The sequence below is a fragment of the Dendrobates tinctorius genome, unplaced genomic scaffold (assembly GCF_039654945.1).
Source record: "Dendrobates tinctorius isolate UK_male_01 unplaced genomic scaffold, ASM3965494v1 ptg000064l, whole genome shotgun sequence".
NCBI classification, from domain to species: Eukaryota; Metazoa; Chordata; class Amphibia; order Anura; family Dendrobatidae; genus Dendrobates; species Dendrobates tinctorius.
Genome location: NW_027361732.1, coordinates 29877741 through 29901474, shown reverse-complemented (window position 1 = coordinate 29901474; position 23734 = coordinate 29877741).

Genomic DNA, 23734 nt, shown 5'->3' with positions numbered 1-23734 from the left:
GCCTTTTCTAGATGACTGTGAACTGCTATTTTTAGGCTGTGGGTATATATCCATGACCCCTTACCAGCCTGAGAATACCATCCCCAGCTGTCCGGTTTAGAAATAATGGTTGTCAAAAATGAGGGGACCCATCTCGGTTTTTTAATTATCTATTTAAATAATTTAAAAAAACAGTGTGGGGAACCCTCTATTCTTGATAACCAGCCTTGCTAAGGCTGACAGCTGAGGGTTGCAGATGGTATGTATAGATTGTATAGTGTAAGTTTACATGGGAGTGGGTCTATAATAGTCCATGCACTGTGGCAAAGCTTGCCTAAGCTACACATCCATGTTAGACAACACACAAGATAGCATCAGTAACCCAGGTAGTAAACAAACCCAGAGGTATGTAGAAGTGCACATTAGTCAAACAATTGTAAAAAGGATAGCGGCACATATAATAGACATGTCATTTTTAGGCTGGGGGCTAATATCTATGGCCCTTACCAGCTTGAGGATACCAGCTCCCAGCTGTCTCATAGCTTGGCTGGTTGTCAAAAATGGGGGGACCCAATGTAATTTTTTTAAATTATTTATTTAAATAATTTAAAAAAATCGCCATAGGGACCCCTCTATTCTTGATAAGTACCCTTGCTAAAGCTGACAGCTGAGAGTTGCAGCCCACAGTTTTCAGTTTTGCCTGGCTAATTATCAAAAATACAGGGGAACCCACACCATTTTTTTATGTATTTACAGAGCAGGCGCCAGCTGATGAATATTCCCATCAGCAGCCTTCTGTTCTTGCTGTTGTCAGCAAAAGCAGACCTAGGCTGATTGGAATAGTAGTGACACCTGTTACCTGTGATAACATCAACTTCAGAGGGAACATCAACTTTTTACTTTGGACTGGTGAGGGATATTTCTGTTTTTCATTTTTGTTTGAAGGGGACAATGCCTTCAGGGGATTATGTGTGAAGGTGAGTATAATGTGATTTTTTATTTTATTCTTAATTTTACTTTATTTGATTACAATTCCCAACATGGTCCCCTGCCCACACTGATCACAGGCAGAGTAGGGGACAATGATGTGAGCTGTTGAGCTGTCCTGAGCACCTGGTGCTGAGAAACAGCGCAAGTAGTACTGCTGATTCCCAGGTGCCATTACATGTCACACTAATGACACACGGATGTTGTCTGTGTGTCATCAGTGTGCATGCGTGTGGAATGTTTTGCAGCCTGTGCTGCTGCTAAAAAATGCATTTGTCAGTGTGTTTTGCAAATGGACACATGGTCCGTGGACACTCACTGACATGTGCACAGACCCATTCACTTGAATGGATCTATGTGTGTAAAGCCACCGTCTGTCACGACTGCAGCCACAGACGCGGCCCAGCAGGTGCCTCCACGCCGGGGGACGCAATATGGACCCTCTATACCACAGAGGGGGACCCGGGCCTACCCGAACTAGGGAAGGGCAGCAACCGGGATTCTGTGGCAGCTGAGCATGTGGACAAGGACACGTAGGACTTTATGACACCGCACAACTTCAGGTATAAATAAACTAAAGTTTACTTAAAGTAAAGTCACAGTATATAGACAAAACCAGGACACACGAGGTCATCAGGACATCAGGACACACGAGGTCATCAGGACATCAGGACACACGAGGTTATCAGGACACACGAGGTCATCAGGATATCAGGACACACGAGGTCATCAGGATACACGAGGTCATCCAGACACAGGCAGGACATCAGGGTCACCCACAGGACATCAGAGTCACCGGCAGACATTAGACGGGAGTCATTTGGTTCCGGACATACAACACGACCTACAGGCACCACTGCAGTCATCTAGCTCCAGGCAGCGGTCAACAGGTTCCAGACTGTGGTTGTCAGGCTCCGGGCATCGGACCTAGGAAGGAACTCAAGCGTGATGGTGCTAACATCGCAGGATTGCTGGGCCTGCATGGAGCTAGCACCGCATGGTAGTCAGAGCACAGCATGGTAGATGCTTAGCAGGAACACCGGTTACAAGAGTCTCAGAGTCACTGGGTGCAGGCCTTCAAACACAGAGGGATTCCAGGAACACAACATAGCAGACAGTTCAGACATGGTCAGGTACGGGATAGTTACAGGATCAAGGATTCAAGCCTGGATACACCGCCTCCGGGGCAGGGCGAGGGAACAGGACAAAGCAGGAATCAAGGCAGGGAATTTGGTACCATAACCAAGACAGACGAGGTCCACAGACACGAGACACACATGGCAAAGTCCAGGAGCGTTGTGAGTAGCTCTGGCCCCACCCATAGGGCAGAGTCAGTTTATAAAGGAGCTGCCCCTCAGCAATTGGCTGGGGACAGCATTTCAAGTACACACACTAGCCCTGATAAAAGCAGGGAAGGTGTGGCTGCGCACGCCCTAAGCACACACAGAAACCATTGCAGCACAATCAGTGCAGGAACTGCAGCTTAGAGCACCTGTCATTGTCTGCAAGCCTAGACACACGTGGAAAGTCATGCACCAGCTGTAAATGACCTCACAACCCGCGGACAGCTTCCACAGTGGCGACCAGGGACCGCACATGCAGATGGTCAAGCAGCAGAGCAAAGACCTAACACCACATGTGCAGCTACGCAGCAGAGCAGGGAACTGAGCAGGCTCCATACAGGTAACAGCCAGCAGTATCCCAGCTCAATTAGGGGGAAAGGAGCTAGGGGTTAAAGCAAAAAACATGCATTGTCACGCCGACAACCAAATACAAACAGAACGGCGTGACACCGTCACACTAAGCGAGATCGCTGCTGAGTCACAAGTTTTGAGACGCAACAGTGACCTCAGCAGCGATCTCGCTGTGTGTGACACCTATCAGAGACCGGCCCCCCTGCCGGGTATCGCTGATCGTGCAGGAGTGTCCTGGGCCATTTTTTGATCGTTGGTCTCCCGCTGGCCAGCACGCATCGCTGCGTTTGGCAGCAGGAGACCATCGTTCAGCGAGCTCCCAGCGCTGTAAGCAGATGCTGGGAGCTGGTATCCAAGGTAAACAGTGGGTAACTAAGCACGTACGTCGTTTAGTTACCTGCTGTGTACCCTGGCTACCAGCGTGCTCGCGCTGGGAGCAGGTATCCAAGGTAAACAGCAGGTAACTAAGCGCTGTAACTAATAACCTTTATGAATATTGACCCACCCACTTTCCCGTATAATACCACCAACTCACAGCTGTATTTTCCCTCGGCTGGTTTTAGAAAAGATGGGGACCACATGCCATTTTTTTATTATTATTATTATTGATTTATTTTATACAGCCAGGCTGGGTCACATGCTGCGCTGGCTAATCAAAGCTAAACCATTACATGACATGGCTATGATGAAGCCAGATGTACCCATACCCTTAAAGGTTGTTGATTGGCTGAGCTGCAGCCTCTCAACAAGCTTTATTAGGATGATGAATCCGAACAATTCAGAAAAACAGTTGTGTGAAAAAGTGTTTGCCCCTTCCTGATTTCCTGTTCTTTTGCATGTTTGCCACACATAAAAGTTTCAGATCACCAAATGAATTTAAATATTAGACAAAGATAACACACATAAACAAAATGCAGTTTTTAAATGAAGGTTTATTATTAAGGGAAAAAGAAAATCAAACCCACAGAGCCCTGTGTGAAAAAGTGTTTGCCCCCAAAACCTAATAAATGGTTGGTCCATAATTCAGCTACATTGGAGGGTTTCCAAGCATGAACCACCTTTTTAAGGTCAAGCCACAGCATCTAAATTGGATTAAGGTCTGGACTTTGACTAGGCTACTACAAAGTTTTAGTTTTGTTTTTCCTAGGCCATTCATAGGTGGACTTGCTGGTGTGTTTTGGATCATTGTCCTGCTACATAATCCAAGTGCCCTTCAGTTTGAGGTCACAAACAGATTGCCGGACAGCCTCCTTCAGGATTTTTTGGTGGACAGCAAAATTCAAGGTTCCATTTAAGACAGCAAGTGTTCCAGGTCCTGAAACAGCAAAACAGTTACAAGACCACCACACTAAAACCCCATAATTTACTGTTGGTATTATGTTCCTTTTCGGAAATGCTGTGTGTTAGGGACAGCGGAACGCACTAAATAATAAATAATAAGTGCGTTCGCCGCCCGGAGTCCACCGTGCAGTAGGTGTTACACTGCTGCTAGATAATGGCAGACGCGCTATATGGCGGTATAACGCACGCGGGTTGAACGTCACCCGGAGTGCGCTGGACGATCTCTGTTCCTTCACAGAGTCGCCGAGGTGTTAAACACAAAAGCTGAGCCTGTTGACGTCACAGGACTCAGAGGAATGCAAGCATGGTATATGGTCACAGGACTTGACCCGAGAAACAGAGTCCACATCCGTCTAGACCTACCGTGCGTGCAGCATTGCAACCGCGGATGCCAGGAGGAGCTGCAGACTGCAGCGCGGCGACAGACACTGCCGCTATACGACAATGCCCGGTAGCAGGCGCACTGTCAGACACTAGCACTGTGTAGGATGAGTATTGTGGCCTGTAGCTTGCCATTGGCTGGTGCTGACTCTAACTCTAGCTCCCTATACACACTCGTAATATCAGAGGGAGGGGAATCTTAATGAGTCATTTGCAAGTCCATACATCCATCATCATTCACACAGTTAGCAACTAGAGTCTATACTAGCGCATGGCCAAGCGGCCATGCAGACCTTTTATAGCCTGGACCTTCCGGAAGCTTCCAGATCCCTGAGATGGACCAATCAGATCTGGAGAAGCACCTGTGCATGTGACTCCGGATCTCCAATGGGAGATCGTCTCGTGCGCATGCTCAGTGGAGCGACGGAAGGACTTGGCCTCTGGAGCGGCTTGCTGCTGAGCAGCTTGCATTGCAATTGCTGGCCCAAAGGTGGCAGCAACAGCCAGACCCACAGAGCAGGTCTGGGCAGAACGTCGGGAACGACGGGGCTGCTGAGCAAGCTCCTCTGCGGTCAATGGAGCATGGGAGACCGCAGAATGTGAGGCTCTGGATTCCTGGTGTGCCGCTGCCGGAACCCGACGCCTAACACTGTGTTATTTCTACCTCAGATGTTATGTGACATACACCTTTCAAAAAGTTCAATTTGTGTCTCATTAGTCCACAGAGTATTCTCCCAAAAGTTTTGGGGATCATCAAGTTGTTTTCTAGCAAAAGTGAGATGAGCTTTTATGTTCTTACTAGATTAAGGCCCGATGCTATCGCATCGAGAGGATAGTGACACACCTCTTGCCATGTTAACCCTCAATACACACACACCTCCTCAACACACACTCCTCTCACCTTTCACCATCTCCACTCACATCCACTCACTCTTTCACTCCACATACGACCCTTTCTCTCACTCCGTCTCTCATACTCACACTGTCATCGTCGCTGCTCCATGATCCCCGACATCTTCTTCCGCCGGCGCCATCCTGGATCCCGACGTTGTCCACGCCGGCGACATGTTCTTGCGGCCATGCCATCTTGAGTATTCTGAAATCCTGCGAGTGGACATTAGTGGAGATAGTGAAAGGTGAGAGGAGTGTATGTTGAGGAGTGGTGTGTTGAGGGTTAACATGGCAAGAGGTGTGCTGTGACGTCACCAGTTACAACTGGACGGAAGTTGTTACAACCCGGAAGCTGCTTAGCGCATTTATTATAGTAGATTAAGGCCCGATGCTATCGCATCAAGAGGATAGTGACACACCTCTTGCCATGTTAACCCTCAATACACACACACCTCCTCAACACACCACACCGCCTCAACACACACTCCTCTCATCTTTCACCATCTCCACTCACGTCCATTCACTCTTTCACTCCACATACGACCCTTTCTCTCACTCCGTCTCTCATACTCACACCGTCATCGTCACTGCTCCACGATCCCCGACATCTTCTTCCGCCGGCGCCATCCTGGATCCCGACATTGTCCACGCCGGCGACATGTTCTTGCGGCCATGCCATCTTGAGTATTCTGAAATCCTGCGAGTGGACATTAGTGGCTCACCACTGTCATTTTGAAACACGACTGCTACTTCACTGACAGTGGGATTATTGTAGCGTCGAGGGTCTTGAGTACGATCTTGTTTAATAGCCATAGTGATGTTTGGCATGACAGTTCCGTTTTGTAGAGATTTAATTTTTTCTTGTTCTTCCACATCACGTAACATTTGATAAGCTTCCACAAAAGGATTAATAGTTTGGATTTGAAGGGCAATAATGTTCATCAATGTAGGATGACATTTTTGATTTTCTTTACATCGTAAGCGTTGTTCGTTTGCGGTAGTGGTATCGAGAATGTAAAGTTGGGCAAATGCGCGTTGCTGGTCATCTGAGGGATGTAGTGTTTCAGTTCTATGATAGATCTGGCCATGTATGCAGAAACAGTATGGGCCATATCCAGGAGGTGGTGAAATATTTGCACCCATGGACTCAAAAGCAAAGGAACTGTTAATACTTCGAATATTATCCATGAAATTTTTGCTAAATTCACTTTGCCCTTTCAGCAAACGTGTAAAGACATCAGGATATTGTAGTATGGGTACATGGACTTTACCCTTCTGACAGCAGAGCGTAAAGTTGTTATCAGAAGGTATCTCTGCTACAAAATGCAAAGCTTCGCAATGCTCACATACATGGGTCATGTCACCACAGCTGTGTTCGGTAATACTATTTTCATCATTAGTGAAAATGTGAGGTTGTAGTAGAAGTGCATGTCCAACCGATGGGGTGCGCCTAGTTTTGAGACCAACGTATATTTGTCTTGGTTGCACTTTCTGCGGGCTAACTGCAGCTTGTATGTGAAGAAACTGTGCGTTGGTATTGACTAATGGTGGTATTGATAGGGCAGAAACAGATTGCTGATTAGTTATGTCAGTGAACGGCATATAGGATGAAGTGTGGTAGTAACTTGTTCCACATGCTGATGTGGAAGCATCCTGTTGTGAGTCTACTAATAATGATGAGGAAGAAGCCGTCTGTTGTTGGCGGTGATGGCGTGTAGAGGCTTCTTCAGCCAATGTAATAGATTTAGAGTTAGGGGATTCGTGTGTGAGACGACGGTGTTGATAAGCCTTAATCTTGTCAAGTCGATGCTGTTTTTCCTCAGGAGTCTCATTAGCACGGCGTTGTTTTTGTCGTAGTGCTAAAGCTGCTTTCCTTTCACTGGCATTGGCATACTGTGCATCGGTATTGAATGGTGGTATTGATAGGGCAGAAACAGATTGCTGATTAGTTATGTCAGTGAACGGCATATGGGATGAAGTGTAGCAGTAAATTGTTCCACATGCTGATGTGGAAGCATCCTGTTGTGAGTCTAATAATAATGATGAGGAAGAGGCCGTCTGTTGTCGGCGGTGACGGCGTGCAGAGGCTTCTTCAGCCAATCTTATGGATTTAGAGTTAGGGGATTCGTGTGTGAGGCGACGGCGTTTATAAGCCTTAATCTTCTCAAGGCGATGGTGTTTTTCCTCAGGAGTCTCATTAGCATGGCGTTGTTTTTGTCGTAGTGCTAAAGCTGCTTTCCTTTCACTGGCATTGGCATACTTTTTGTTATGACTCATGTTGGCACAGGTAAAGGAGTCTATTTGGCAGTTATCTGGCAGTGAAGAAGGCGTCCTGGAGTATTGTAGAGTAAACAGATACTAATTGACCCTGTAATTGCCCAGCAGTAGTTATGAAGTGGTAGTGGCAAATTGGCCCTGTAGTTAGACACCGGCAGAGGAGCAAGGCAGCAGTAGTTATGGCGGTAGAGGCAAATTGGCCCTGTAATTAGACACCGGCAGAGGAGCAAGGCAGCAGTAGTTATGGCGGTAGAGGCAAATTGGCCCTGTAATTAGACACAGGCAGTGAACAGTCAGAGGAGCAAGGCAGCAGTACTTATGGCGGTAGAGGCAAATTGGCCCTGTAATTAGACACCGGCAGAGGAGCAAGGCAGCAGTAGTTATGGCGGTAGAGGCAAATTGATCCTGTAACTAGACACCGGCAGAGTAGCAAGGCAGCAGTAGTTATGGCGGTAGAGGCAAATTGGCCCTGTAATTAGACACCGGCAGAGGAGCAAGGCAGCAGTAGTTATGGCGGTAGAGGCAAATTGGCCCTGTAATTAGACACCAGCAGAGGAGCAATGCAGCAGTAGTTATGGCGGTAGAGGCAAATTGATCCTGTAACTAGACACCGGCAGAGTAGCAAGGCAGCAGTAGTTATGGCGGTAGAGGCAAATTGGCCCTGTAATTAGACACCGGCAGAGGAGCAAGGCAGCAGTAGTTATGGCGGTAGAGGCAAATTGGCCCTGTAATTAGACACCGGCAGAGGAGCAAGGCAGCAGTAGTTATGGCGGTAGAGGCAAATTAGCCCTGTAATTAGACACCGGCAGAGGAGCAAGGCAGCAGTAGTTATGGCGGTATAGGCAAATTGGCCCTGTAATTAGACACCGGCAGAGGAGCAATGCAGCAGTAGTTATGGCGGTAGAGGCAAATTAGCCCTGTAATTAGACACCGGCAGAGGAGCAAGCCAGCAGTAGTTATGGCGGTAGAGGCAAATTAGCCCTGTAATTAGACACCGGCAGAGGAGCAAGGCAGCAGTAGTTATGGCGGTAGAGGCAAATTAGCCCTGTAATTAGACACCGGCAGAGGAGCAAGGCAGCAGTAGTTATGGCGGTAGAGGCAAATTGGCCTTGTAATTAGACACCGGCAGTAAACAGGCAGATGACCAAAGCAGCAGTAGTTATGGCGATAGAGGCAAATTGGCCCTGTAATTAGACACTGGCAGAGGACAAAGGCAGCAGTAGTTATGGCAGTATAGGCAAATTGGCCCTGTAATTAGACACCAGCAGAGGAGCAATGCAGCAGTAGTTATGGCGGTATAGGCAAATTGGCCCTGTAATTAGACACCGGCAGAGGACAAAGGCAGTAGTTATGGCGGTATAGGCAAATTGGCCCTGTAATTAGACACCGGCAGAGGACAAAGGCAGCAGTAGTTATGGCGGTATAGGCAAATTGGCCCTGTAATTAGACACCGGCAGAGGAGCAAGGCAGCAGTAGTTATGGCGGTAGAGGCAAATTGGCCCTGTAATTAGACACCGGCAGAGGAGCAATGCAGCAGTAGTTATGGCGGTAGAGGCAAATTGGTCCTGTAATTAGACACCGGCAGAGGAGCAAGGCGGCAGTAGTTATGGCGGTAGAGGCAAATTAGCCCTGTAATTAGACACCGGCAGAGTAGCAAGGTAGCAATAGTTATGGCAGTACAGGCAAATTGGTCCAGTAATTAGACACCGGCAGTAAACAGGCATAGGACCAAGGCAGCAGTAGTTATGGTGGTACAGGCAATGCCAAGCGTCCGCACAGCAAGTCGGCGTGAGGTAAATGACGCAATTTCACGAATGCAAGATGGCGTCGACGAAATCTCGCGAGATTTCGCCGACGTCGTTAACACCTCTTGCCATGTTAACCCTCAACACACCACACCGCCTCAACACACACTCCTCTCACCTTTCACCTCCACTCATGTCCACTCACTCTTTCACTCCACATACGTTCCTTTCTCTCACTCCGTTTCTCATACTCACACCGTCATCGTCGCTGCCCCGACATCTTCCTCCGCCGCCGCGATCCAGGATCCAGACGTTCTCCAGGCCGCCGACATGTTCTTGCGGGACGCCATCTTGGATTTCGTGAAATCCTGCGATATTCAAGATGGCGTCGCCGCAACAACATGTCGCTGGCGTGGACGACATCGGGATCCAAAAAAGATGGCGTCGGCGAAATCTCGCGAGATTACGCCGACGCCATTTTGGATCCCGATGTCGCCCACGCCAGCGACATGTTCTTGCGGGACGCCATCTTGGATTTCGTGAAGTCCCGCGATATTCAAGATGGCATCGCCGCAACAACATGTCGCTGGCATGGGCGACATCGGGATCCAAAATGGCGTCGGCGTAATCTCGCGAGATTTCGCCGACGCCATTTTTTTGGATCCCGATGTCGTCCACGCCAGCGACATGTTGTTGCGGCAACGCAATCTTGAATATCGCAGGATTTCACGAAATCCAAGATGGCGTCCCGCAAGAACATGTCGGCGGCCTGGAGAACGTCTGGATCCTGGATCGCGGCGGCGGAGGAAGATGTCGGGGCAGCGACGATGACAGTGTGAGTATGAGAAACGGAGTGAGAGATAGGAACGTATGTGGAGTGAAAGAGTGAGTGGACATGAGTGGAGGTGAAAGGTGAGAGGAGTGTGTGTTGAGGCGGTGTGGTGTGTTGAGGGTTAACATGTGCGTGTGTGTGTGGTGACGTCACCGGTTACAACTGGACGGAAGTTGTTCCAACCGGAAGCTGGTTAGGGCTTTTATTATTATAGATTGGTCAGTACTGGTTTTCGTCTTGGAACTCTTTCCAGTTTCTTTCTTATGGTGGAGTCATAAACATTGACCTTAACTGAGGCAAGTGAGGCCTGCAGTTCTTTGGATGTTGTTGTGAGGTCTTTTGTGACCTCTTGGTTGAGTCGTCGCTGCACTCTTGGGGTAATTGTGGTTAGCCGGCCATTCCTGGGAAGGTTCACCACTTTTACATGTTTTCGGCATTTGTGGATCAAGGGTCTCAAAGCTTTAGAAATAGGTTTATAAACTTTTCCAGAATTTCTTACCATTGCAGCATGATGTCTTGCTTTTCAGGATCTGTTGATCTACTTCAGTTTGTCAGGTAGTGATTTCTTGACTGAGAACAGTTGTGGCAGTAATCAGGCCTGGGTGTGACTAAGGAATTTTAACTCAGCTTCCCAAAGATGAGATAAACCACAGTTAATTTATTTTTTAAGTGGGGCAATCACTTTATTTTTTTTTACACAGGGCCCTGCAGGTTTGGATTTTTTTCCCTTAATAATAAAGCACTTCATTTAAAAATTGCATTTTGTGTTATCTTGTCTAATATTTAAATTTTTTTGGGTGATCTGAAACATTTAAGTGGAACAAACATGCAAAAGAATCAGGAAGGGGGCAATAACTTTTTCACACAACTGTTCAGTAAATAGTCTGTTTTCGGGGTCGGGTACCTGACACTAGAAGTTCAGTACGAACCCTGAATTTTCTGGTTCGGATTTGCTCATTTCCAACTGCAACTCAATTTTACATGGAAATGCATATGTTTATTCTTTTAAGCGTTTAGTTTGACCGTTTTCAGATGAGTTTCGGAGTGAACTCTACTGAAAAAAACAGTGTGTGCACCCACTCTAGAGGGATATTCTTATGTAAGCAAGTATCACCTATCCACTGCTAGGACCTTCACCAATTGCCAGAACTAGGACCTTGTAGCATTCTTCCTGGATACTAGAATGCCTGGTCTACCATGACAGAAATAGATCTCTAGTTTGCTTAGGCTACACTACACATTTACAGGCAAACCCAGTTTGACATAGAATTTTTTTGGTCTTTCGTCTCAATATTCAAAGAACCAGCAACATATAATTATTTAGTTTTTTTATGATTTTACTACTTCTGCATGAAAAATAAGCTCTTTAAAAATGATTTTATTTTGCCATATCCTAAGGCCCATAACATTGACTTAACATCCAATAAGAGACAGAGTCCGTCATTAGACACCTCCCCCTGTTTGGTGCCGGCTCCGGAAGAGCTGCGGGTGGAATCACGAGTCACCCACAGCTGTTAACATGTTAAATGCCGCTGTCAAACTCTGACAGCGGCATTTAACATGCACCCGGAGGAAGTGAATCATTACCTCCTCCCATCAGCGCCCGTGTCACGTGCCCGTGTCACATGGGTTGGCATGACAGCCCGGGGTAAGCAGGACACCCCTGTGGTTGTCATTGCTGGATCGCTATGAGCATCGCCTGGTGGTCGGCACGCATAGCAAGTGGTGATTGGACAACTACAGCTTCTAGTCTCCCATGGAGATTATTAAAGAAAGTAAAAAGTAAAAAAAAGTTTTTAAAATATTAAAAAAATATAAAAACTAAAATCACCCCCTATTGCCATTCAAAATAAAACAATAAAAAAATCAAATATACACATATTTGGTATCAATATATATTCAGCTCTTACAACAATTCTATAGACCACTGCACAGTTTTATAAAAATCAGTTTCTCTACATGTCTGACACCCATTCCGTTCCAGTGTCAGTTGAATTCCAACCAGAGTACACCTCATTCTACTTAATGTGCTTCTGATTAGGTGATCCCCTGAACCAAATCTTATTTAATGAAGGAAAACCCTGTTTTAGCAGAATAGTAGATCCAGTCCATATAAATACATACTATGATAAATTACCACAGCATTTAGGAGCTATTGGATTTAAAAAAATAAATGCTGTTCAAAGGTGAACATCCACTTTAAATTTTATTTCCATGCCATTTGCCTTCCAAAACTTCCAAGCGCCTATAGAATATTTTAGCTCTGGCCAATGTGATGACATGGAGAATAAAAAACAATCACATGAATAAATAGTATAAATATAAAATATAGATTTACTTACTTAAATCATATATTTGATATTATTACGGTCAGCAGAGACATGTGATTAAATATTTTGGTAAATTAAATTCTTAAAAGGTGTGTTTTGTCTCAACAGGGAATTGCGACAGATTCATGTTGCCTTCATAGGTTGAAAAAGTAAGATCAAAGTATAAGATTTTGCAGCTGTAGTAAATATTGCCAGTGTAAATAGTTATGAAAAGTGAATACTGTTGGGGCTCACATGTAACAGTGTCTGCTCATTACGGTTCTGTTTTCAAAAAAAGATTAAAGAAATCCAACAAGAAGGACAGTGTACAGAGATAACATTTTAAGTCTATTAATGAAATTTCAATTATCTTAATAGGTTTGCTCAGTTAAAAATATTTTATCCCAAAACGTGCCAAAAATAATAAGCTATACAAATGTAAAATAGTAAGCTATACAGCTTACTTTTATACTTTAGTTATTAATGCAATGTGGCTCTGTCAGTCGTCGCTTGGCAGTTCTAAAAATGGCTACCACAGAAAGGCTTAGTGCAAGCCTCTGCATTTACTGGATCCTCAGGGTTGCCCCTGCCTTCACTCAATAACCTCTGTTCAGGGATTTGGACTCCCACAGGGACGCCTGGGTTGGAGACATGGAGTTGGCTGCTGGCCAATGGTGTAGGCTGGCAGGAGTGGTCAGATAGCTAGGTCAGGACCAGGAAGACAGTCAAAAAGATGAAAGATTAGTCAGGAATCAGACCCAATATAAGGTCAGTAACAGAAATAAACACTAGAGGAAAATCAGCTGCGATCAAGGGGTGTGAACCAGGCAAATAAAACTATTGCTGGGAGTTTAGGCCAAATCACATAGCTGATTACTTCAGCTGGACAGCACACAAATCCATTCTGCGAGACTAAGGTATACTATAGGTCTTAGTCACACTAGTTTCATTAGCTGGATGGAGCCTGCACTGCACTGAGCTTCTGACCCCAACATCACTTTTGGGGACAAACTTGGCCTCTTGTTTTCATGCTTGCAAGGTTATCTCCTTACAATGCTCACTGACCGTGCACTCTCTTGTTGGCTCAACACTACTCATCAGAGCTGTCGAGAGTGCCCACTGTCACTGTGCATTAAAAAGAATATTGCATCACGCCAGAATCCTACTAAGCATACGTTGGAATTTACAACTGATGTATTGTTATTTGTGATGAGCGAGCACACTCGTCACTACTCGGTGCTCACCCAAGCATCGCAGTGCTTGCGATGCTTGGCGCTTGCCGAGTATTTCCGGGGTTGCTTGGCGGGAGTTCTGGTCCCCGCCCTGCCTGTTTGGCGCTCTTTAGAACATCAATCAACATGCAGGGATTGTCTGCCACACACAGTAATGCCGCAGCCATGTTGGTTGTGGCATTACAGTGATTGGCTGGCCGTACAGCGTCAGCAGGTCTATTGTTGACTGGACGCCACCCTGCCCATCACAGTTTGCTCCTGACTCAGGCAGTGTAGGGAGAGTTGCTGCTGAGATAGGGAGAGATTTTCAATTTTATTTGTTAGTGTGGGTATACCATCTGTAGTACACAAATCCATCTCAACCAACACTCCTTCTGAGGACTAATCAAGGTGTATGTAGATAACAGTGCAAGGCAGGCAGGCAGTGTATGTGGGTATATAGATATCATTGCTAGGCATACAGGCAGTGTATGTGGTGTGAGGTAGCGCTGTCATTCAGTTGGGGGATTCTCGCTTAGCCGCCACAAAACCAGATCCAGCGCGAGTTTTCATAAAGCAGTATAGTCCATGAGGTTTATTCATCATCATAAACCAAAGCAATATGCAACAGCATATAAACAGCAGAGCGTCCATTATAGCTTCACTCTGTAAACCCTGTGTTCACACAGGTTGTACAATGTCCAGCATTGTCTCTTAGCCTCAGTGTTATCTCACCCACGTCAGGGTTACTAATGGTTCCTTTAGCATACTGCAGATGTCCATTCCCTCCAGGGAACTCCCAGGCACGTGCAGCCATTAACACAGCGTTCACTTGCTGTCAGAAGGCAGCCCCATCTCACTCAGATGAGACCTTCCACACTGGACCAACCAGGTCTCAGCATTCACCCCATGTGACCTACCCTGGCCACATTATATGGTCCATAGCCACGCCCACCGGGTCACATGACTATGACCTCATCACAGGTCCTTCAACCACTCACACTCTTTACAACAGTGTTCTTTAAACACACCCCCTGCGTGGGTTTGTAGGTAACCAGGCCTGCCCATCTCTTTAGTTACCTGGAGACTTCTCCCTGACACATTGAAGCAACACCTCAGCAATGTCATTGCTCATCTACACACATACATAAGTCTCCATCTCAAGGCCACCCACCTTGAGATACATAACAGTCATTCAGTATCTTGCCATTCATCCACTCTCCTGGGACATCCATACAGCGCCCCCTAGTGGACACAGTGGTCACTACACCACATACCTCCCCCCTCTGTTCAAACTTGTGGGGTTGAACACACAACCTTACATCAGGCTCTCGAGACTGGGCACTCATTACACCTTGCCCCACAGGTCGAGAGAACCGTCTCCTTCTATCATACGGCCTCATCTCTATGTTAGGCCTCCCCCGCCCCCCAGCGGTCAGAATATCGGCCCTGATCTTTGGCCCTCCAGTTACAGTCTGTCTGCGTCATCAGACACTGTCTAGTCACCACATTCCTCTCCCTGTTTGTTCCGTTCGCCGACCAGCTCCCTCGGTTGGTACGGTCATCAGTTTGGGCCTACTGTCTGGCCTGCGTCTGACCCATTCAGCATCTCACAGGAACTAATGTCTCTCAACGTCATCCTGCCAGTCGAACTACCACTTGCTGATGTTCTTCGGCCATCTGCCCTGTCACTTCTTGGTGGAACCCTTCGGGTCCTTACATCTTGGGTTGGAGGTGGACGCCACCTGGTATTCCGTACTTCTTTATTAATTTGCCGGCGGTCCAGCCTCAATTGCTCAATCTCGTGCAGGTACCCCACTCGATACTCCAAGAGCATCCGAAAGTTTCTCAGGCTTTCCACGGAGCCAACCACCAGGACGGGAATCCTACCCTCTTCACTGGATACCTGGTCTTCATCATCAGGAGGGATCCTCACCCTCACCACACCGGAGATATTCATAAGGTCTTGCATTACCTTCCCGAATCTTCCAATGATTCTCCCAATCAGAGCTTTGGGTACCAGAACCACATCTTTCCGCAAACCCAGCCGATCCATAGCATCCCTTGCTAACTCTAGGGGTCGAGAAACCTTCACATTACTCCGCCTGACCAGCTGTTTGGCGCGGAGACAGTGTAGATGCATCTCCTTCAGGACAGCTACTCAGCTTGATGTATCTTCTCTGGCTGATACTATCACCAACTGCCGAGTCTCAGGTGCACAGCGCACGTTACATGCTTTGACCGCCTCTTCGAAAGCCTCATGCACTCCTTTCTCAGCACAGGCTTCTTGCACATCTTCTGGTACATCAATCACAGACTGGAAGGTCGTGGTCTTGTTCTCTTCCTGGACCGAAGGCTCTAGTTTTACCACGGGCACTTCCCTCACTATCGTTGACCCGACCGGGTGACTGTCTTCTTCAGTACTTAACTCACCAACTTCACACGATTTGATCACTTCATGACCCTTTGCCACGATGGCTACTGGCAGTTCTGTCTTATTATCACTCGCGATCACCCGCGGTAAGTCTTCGTCCAACTTCTCCCGCAGAAGACTTTTTACTACTCCTCTGAGTTCCTCCAACTCTTCCTTGAGGTTCTTGTTCACACTTTGCCAGGTGGACAGGTGACCTCTGAGCTCCAAGACTTCTTTCTCGAGCCCCTCCACCCTGTGCTTGGCCATTTGTCTCAGGACTCTTTCTCGTTCGAGATGTTCTTCCACTGTCTCTTTTATCAGCTGTATCTCATGATCTTGTTCCCTTTTGGCTAGCACGTGTCGCACCACTACTTCTTTGATTATATTGTCAAAGGGTACCACTGGGTCAGTTCCGTCAGCCAAGTGAACCGTCCCGTTACCGTTTAACCGTGTTTTCCCCCTAGTCGTCTCATCTCCCAGCCCACCATGTGTCATATCACGAGACGTCAGGTCTGTAAGTTGGGCAGATTTACTTCTTCCGGTCAGTTCTATCAGTTCTACCTCTGACCTGTCCACGTCAGGAGCCGTCACTGTCTCAGTGTCTGCTGGCCCCACAGTCGAAATGTCTCCATTGTCCGACCATACATCATCAAACAAAACAAAGTCCCGGCCCCTCTCCAAGGCATAGACTAAGTCCCGTGGTATCCCGCCCCCTTGGCGCTCACCACGTTTGGCCCCCTCAAACATTACCCTGTCTACGGCATAATTCACCGTGACCCCGTGTTTACAGCGAACCCTGGCGCTTTTCTCGGTCAGAGATAAAACGAGAGGCATTCCTGTCAGAGTCACCTGACTCTCTGAGTCCAGTCTACCAGAGACTCCTTCCCATGCAGCATTACGGTACACACCTGTGGCCCGTCATTATCCGGAAAATACATGCCGCACTCCTCAAAACTCATACAGACACAATGCGGTTCCCCAGACATACCCACTGAGGCTACCAGTGCTGCCATTTCCTGAACCACCCCAATTTGGGTCGCCGCACCCTCCTGGGACTCCACCCCTTTTTGGGTCACCGCCCCCTTCTGGGATGCCACTTCTTTTTTGGTTACCACCCCAATTTGGGTCACCGCCCCCTTCTGGGACTCCACCCCCTTTTGGGCTACCACCCCAATTTGGGCCACCGCCCCCTTCCGGGATTTCCCCAAGTCCGTTATACCGGTCTTCTCAGACCACAGTTCACACAACACAGTTTATATGTTTTAACGATACCACACAAGTCCTTGCTGGCACCACCACAGCTCCTGCTGTCACCGATCACCGACACCACCGGCTGCTGTTCACACACAGCGGCTGGTGTCCTCTTCGTAACCCCGCCGAGGTACAGGAAGCCACTTGTCCCCTTCGTAACCCCACTGAGTTACTGGAAGCCGCTTGTCACCTTCTTGACTCCCACTGAGCCACTGCAGGCTGAGTTGAGAAAAGAAAAAGAACACCATACAAAAAACTCATGTGTCCTTTCTGTGTGCTATTCTGGACGTTCCGTCTCCTCTCCTGAGACCGTCCAACACACAGGGCGCACTGGGTGCTATTCAGGGAGCGACCCTCCTCCCAGGGTTTCCCAACACACCGGCCACACCAAGACCCCACACAAAACTCACGTGTCCTGTCTGTGTGCTATTCAGGACGTTCCGTCTCCGCCTGAGACCGTCCAACACACAGGGCGCACTGGGTGCTATTCAGGGAGCGGCCCTCCTTCCAGGGTTTCCCAACACATCGGCCTCATCAGGTCGAGGGGCTTAGCGGGTGCTCTTCAGGACATCCATCTCCTCCAGAGACTGCCCAACACTCACGCCTCACCAGGTCCAAGGTCATACCACGTGCTCCAGGGATCCGATTCTTCTCCTAGAATCTCCCAACACTGACCCTCCAGGACCTTGCTCACTGAACCCTCCAGGTACACAGTCTCTCTCACTGACCCAGGTCAGTACAACACGAACACCTGTCCATTACCTGTGTCAGCCCCACAAGTCCTCGGATACCTCTTCTCCACAGAGGCACCCTATCAATCACCAGTCTCTTTTTCACTGACCCCGGTCAGTACAACACGGTTTTCGCGACCGTCACCTGCTGGCCGCGCAGGTTCTCGGACCCCTCTACCGCAGAGGTATCCTATAAGTCTCTTTCTCCTGGGGAAATGGCCGCACTGGGCTCACCGATCCGGACAGAGCCTTACTCACTAGGCCGCCCCACGATTCCAGAACCACAGCCGGGCAGTGGCTTCCCCAACCGTCAGCCTTCCTGGCTCAGCATTGCCCTTAGCAACCGACTTTGCAGTCTTCTTCCATTTCTCCCAGCAACAAGGCTACAACAATGCCCATAGCTTTCTCCACCAATTGTGAGGTAGCGCTGTCATTCAGTTAGGGGATTCTCGCTTAGCCACCACAAAACCAGATCCAGCACAGGTTTTCATAAAGCAGTATAGTCCATGAGGTTTATTCATCATCATAAACCAAAGCAATATGCAACAGCACATAAACAGCAGAGCGTCCATTATAGCTTCACTCTGTAAACCCTGTGTTCACACAGGTTGTACAATGTCCAGCATACAGGCTCTCTTAGCCTCAGTGTTATCTCACCAACATCAGGGTCACTCATGGTTCCTTTAGCATACTGCAGATGTCCATTCCCTCCAGGGAACTCCCAGGCACGTGCAGCCATTAACACAGCGTTCACTTGCTGTCAGAAGGCAGCCTGTTGTGAGCTCATCTGTTCATTCATCTTTTGTGTCCGAGGATCTCCCTCTTCTGGTGAAGGAAGGTAGTGAGGATGATTTGGATGAAAGAAACCAAACACCTGATCAGGTGGATCGTGACTGGGTAACGGGAACTACAGACTGGATATAAGGCAGCCGACGCCCTTCTGAGTCGCTGGTGATTTCTCTGCTGGATTCTTGGAGACCAGTCTGATTCCTGCTTCCCAAAGATAAGTTTTTGCTCTGCTATTGAACTTATTAGTTTTGGTTTTGTTTACCTTGTTTTTTTAGTTCAGCCATCCCCGGCCGGGGGTGTGCTGGATTCTTTTTCCTTGATCAGTGTTGTCTTTTGCTCTGCTTCCAGAATATTCTGAGTGCTGATATAGGGTTTGAAGTCTAGTGACTTCAGGGTCCTTTTTGCTTATCAGTTGTGTTGGTAGTATTTTTTGGCAGGGTTTTCTCGGATTGCAGACAGCAGCTTTTCTGTCCTGTCCTTTTTAGTTAGCTTGGGCCCCATCATTTGCTCAACCTATCTTTCTATCTGTGTTAGTGTTTTCATCTTGCTTCACCGTCATTATATGTTGGGGGCTACCTATTGCTTTGGGGTCTGCTCTGGGGCAGTCAGTTTTTCTCTTTTCTCTCTTTAGGCTTGTGTAGATCTCCGGCTGTGACGAGGTGTCTAGGATCACCGTAGGAACACTCCACGGCTACTACTAGTTGTGTGATAGGATCAGGGGTCTGCAATCCGCTAGTTTCCAACCTCTCTGATTTTCTGGGCTGAGCTTGTGTTTTTTTTTTTCCTCCTCGGTGACTCAATCATAACAGCAGCCCCATCTCACTCAGATGAGACCTTCCACACTGGACCAACCAGGTCTCAGCATTCACCCCATGTGACCTACCCTGGCCACATTATATGGTCCATAGCCACACCCACCGGGTCACATGACTATGAGTCCTTCAACCACTCACACTCTTTATAACAGTGTTCTTTAAACACACCCCCTGGGTGGGTTTGTAGGTAACCAGGCCTGCCCATCTCTTTAGTTACCTGGAGACTTCTCCCTGACACATTGAAGCAACACCTCAGCAATGTCATTGCTCATCCACACACATACATAAGTCTCCATCTCAAGGCCACCCACCTTGAGATACATAACGGTCATTCAGTATCTTGACATTCATCCACTCTCCTGGGACATGCATACAGCACCCCCTAGTGGACACAGTGGTCACTACACTACAGTGGGTATATAGAAATCGGTGCTAGGCCAGCAGGCAGTGTATGTGGGTATATAGATATCAGTGCTAGGTAGGCAGGCAGTGTACATGGCAGACTTCATTGCATATAGCAAGAGGGTCCATTCCAATACTGTCTGCTGCTGACTATTACATATATTTATATACATTGCCCCAGGTATCAGGGGCCAGGAATAATTTTTTTTGGCCTAGTTAATGACACCAGTTTGCTGCCCAAAAAAAAAGACAGGCCAGATATTTTAAAGTGGGGTATCTCCATCACACACATCACATATCAGTGTGCTCAAATTTGTGCCATTTCAGACATCTATTGAATTCTTTTGCTGTGTCTTAGCCTAGTTATTGTCACCAGTTTGCTGCAAAAAAAAAAAATACAAGCCAGATATTGTAAAGTGGGGTATCTCCACCACACGCGTCACATATGTGTGCTCAAAAATATGCCATTTCAGGCCTCCATTGAATTTTTTTTGCTGTGTCTTAGCCTAGTTATTGACACCAGTTTGCTGCAAAACAAAAAAAAACTGCAGACCAGATATTTTAAACTGTGGTTTTCCCGCATAATGATCACATATAAGTTTGCTCCAAATTCAGTCATTTGTAGTGAACGTGGAAAATATTGTACTCCATTTAAAATGGGCAAAGCACGTGGCAAGGGATGGGGAAGTGGACGTGATGGTGATGGTGCATGCAGAGGCTGAGGTCAAGGCTGTGGGCAAGCTGAAATTGGGCCACAACAAACACCCACATCTCGCTCAACCTTCCTGTCCCAATTACCAGGGGACCGCGGCAGCACACCACTATTGAACTCAGAGCAGTGTCAAAAGGTTGTTAGTTGGACAGCGGATAATGCTTCCTGTCACTTTGTGTTGGGATATCTTTGGTGCAACAACTCCATTCCTGTCTGAGTGTTCAGTTGCTAGATTTGCATGCTGTTTATAAAGTTTAAGAAAAAACTCCCAGAGGCTCACACAGAGCCAGCATGTGACTGTATTTCCTGTTTTTTCCAGTGTCTGTGTATAAGAGAAGCAGCCTGCTGTAGATGATGCACAGATAGAGACACACAAATGATTTATTCATGATCTATTAAGCTTATCATATATTGTTCCTCTTTGATCCTGAATATAGAAGCTCTGTTGTCACACACTTGGAGAGTATCCTGAATAATGCACTGCCAACAGCTTATGGGCCCAGAGTGACACAGAACCCCAGAATAACACTGCAACAGAAGCCCAAAGCAAAAGCAGTACAGAGCAACAGAGAAGATGTCCACTAGCAGCAATCCTGTCAAGTTCTTAGTGCCAAGCCTCACTAACCAGAACTAGCAATCCTGGAAATTCAAGGTGAAGATGCTGCTCGTAAGAGAAGGTATGTGGAAATATACTCAGGAACAAGTGCCTCATCCATTACCAGATGATTGACTAGAGAAGGATCAGAAAGCAGAAAGCACGACCTCCCTCAGTGTAGATGATAATCAGATTGTGCATATATGCAAGTGTGTAACTGCAAAGGAGAAGTGGGATGAGTTACAGAAAGTGCATGATGTTAGGGTTGCGGATCGCACTAAATATAAAATATGAGAAAGTGTGATCACAACCCGGGGTCCACCGTGCAGAGGTGGTATACTGCTGCTAGGTAATGGTGGATGCTATATGGCGGTATAAATGAAGAACAGACGCGGGTTAACGTCACCCAGTGTGTACAGGGCGAACTCTGTTACCTCACAGAGCTGCACTACCGCAGAACATAAATGCCGGAGCCTGTTTAGCTCACAGAGCTCGGCAACGGAGCACACAGAATGCGGTCACAGAACTTTGCCCCAAGGACACGGGGTCAGAGTCCCTGTAGACCTTCTGAGCGCACGGCATCACACCTGCGGACACCACTATAGACGCTGACTATGGTAGAGTGTCGAGCATGTGCACTGTTATGATTGAGTCACCGTAGGAGGCAAAAAACAGAAATGCTAGCAAGTCCTGAAAACCAGAGAAGTTGGCAACTATCAGATTGCAGACCCCTGAACCTATCAACACAACTAGCAGTAGCCGTGGGGGGTTCCTACGATGACCTAGACCCCTCGATCACAGCCGGAGAGATACATAGGCCTAAAGAAGGAAAGGGGAAATCTAACTGCCCCAGAGCAGACCCCAAAGCAATAGGCAGCCCCCCACATATAATGACGGTGAAGCAAGATGAAAACACTTACACAGACAGAAAGACAGGCTGAGCAAAGACGGGGCCCAAAAACTACCTAGATAGGAACGGATAGGAAGGCTGCTGTCTGCAATCTGCCAAAACCCTATCAGAGACAAAAGCCAACAAGCTGATATAAAAATGGCCCTGAAGCAACTAAGCTTCAAAAACTAAATCAGCACTCAGGTACTTTCAGAAGACAGAGCTCACGGAACACTGCACACTCCAGCAGGGAGTGGCAGAATCCAAAAAGCAAGAAAAACAAAAACAAATCTTAGATGCAAAAGGCAAAACAGAAAACTTAGCTTTAGGAGAGTAGGAATCAGACTGGTGTCCAAGAGTCCACAGAGAAATCACCCGCAGGGCAGAAAGGGCGTAGGCTGCCTTAAATCCAGTCAGTGACTCCACTCAGCCAATCGTCTTCATTAGTCCCAGGTGCCTGATAATCAGGCTCACTACCTTCCTTCACTAGAATAGGGAGTTCACCAGGCCTCAGTGACGGAGGGGAAAATGAACTCACAACAGTGCACCATGGCATGCAGAGCCACCGGTGGACACTGATGCCAGTCTCAGACTCTGCCTTTACCTACACCTAAGCCTGGGCACTTAACAGGCTAGGCGCACAACACATGCGTACCAAGGGTAGGGGTTTCTTAATGAGTCATTCACCAGAGACATTCATACATGCATACAACACTCACTCCTCATAGTCTGGTAATGCAGTCTATACTCGCGCATGGCCGAGCGGCCATGCGACGCTTTTATAGCAGCGTCCTTCCGGGACCTTCCTAATGGTCCAATCCAAGCTGGAGAAGGACCTAAGCACGTGACCTCCGATCTCCAATGGGAGATCGTCCCACGGGCATGCTCAGTGGACCAAATGGAGGACTTAGTCCCTGGAGTAGCTCGCTGCTGACCAGCATGCGTTGCTATAGCTGGACCAGAGGTGGCAGCAGCAACCGAACCCACAGAGCTAGTCTGGGCAGAGCGCCGGGACCAACAAGTCTGCTGAGCAGCCTCCTCTGCGGCTGAAGAGGAATGGGAGACTGCCAGAAGCAAGGATGGGGATTCCCGCTGTGCAGCGACAGGAACCCGAAGCCTAACACATGAAAAATCAAATCTCAGCAATAAGCTTTAGCTCATGAAAAAGCTATATCAGTCTAAACTAATTTGAAGGACAGAATATGCAGGACTATATAAGAAACACCCTAGAGATTGTGGAGCGTCTCAGGGGTATTGGAGAATCATAGAATGGTAGAGTTGAAAGGGACCTCCTGGGTCATCTGGTCCAACCCCCTGCTCAAAGCAGGATTCACTAAATCATCCCAGACAGATGTCTGTCCAGCCTCTGCTTGAAGACTTATATTGAAGGAGAACTCACCACCACTTGTGGCAGCCTGTTCCACTCATTGAGCACCCTAACTGTCAAAAAGTTTTTTCTAAAATCCAATCTGTGTTTCCTTCCATTCAGT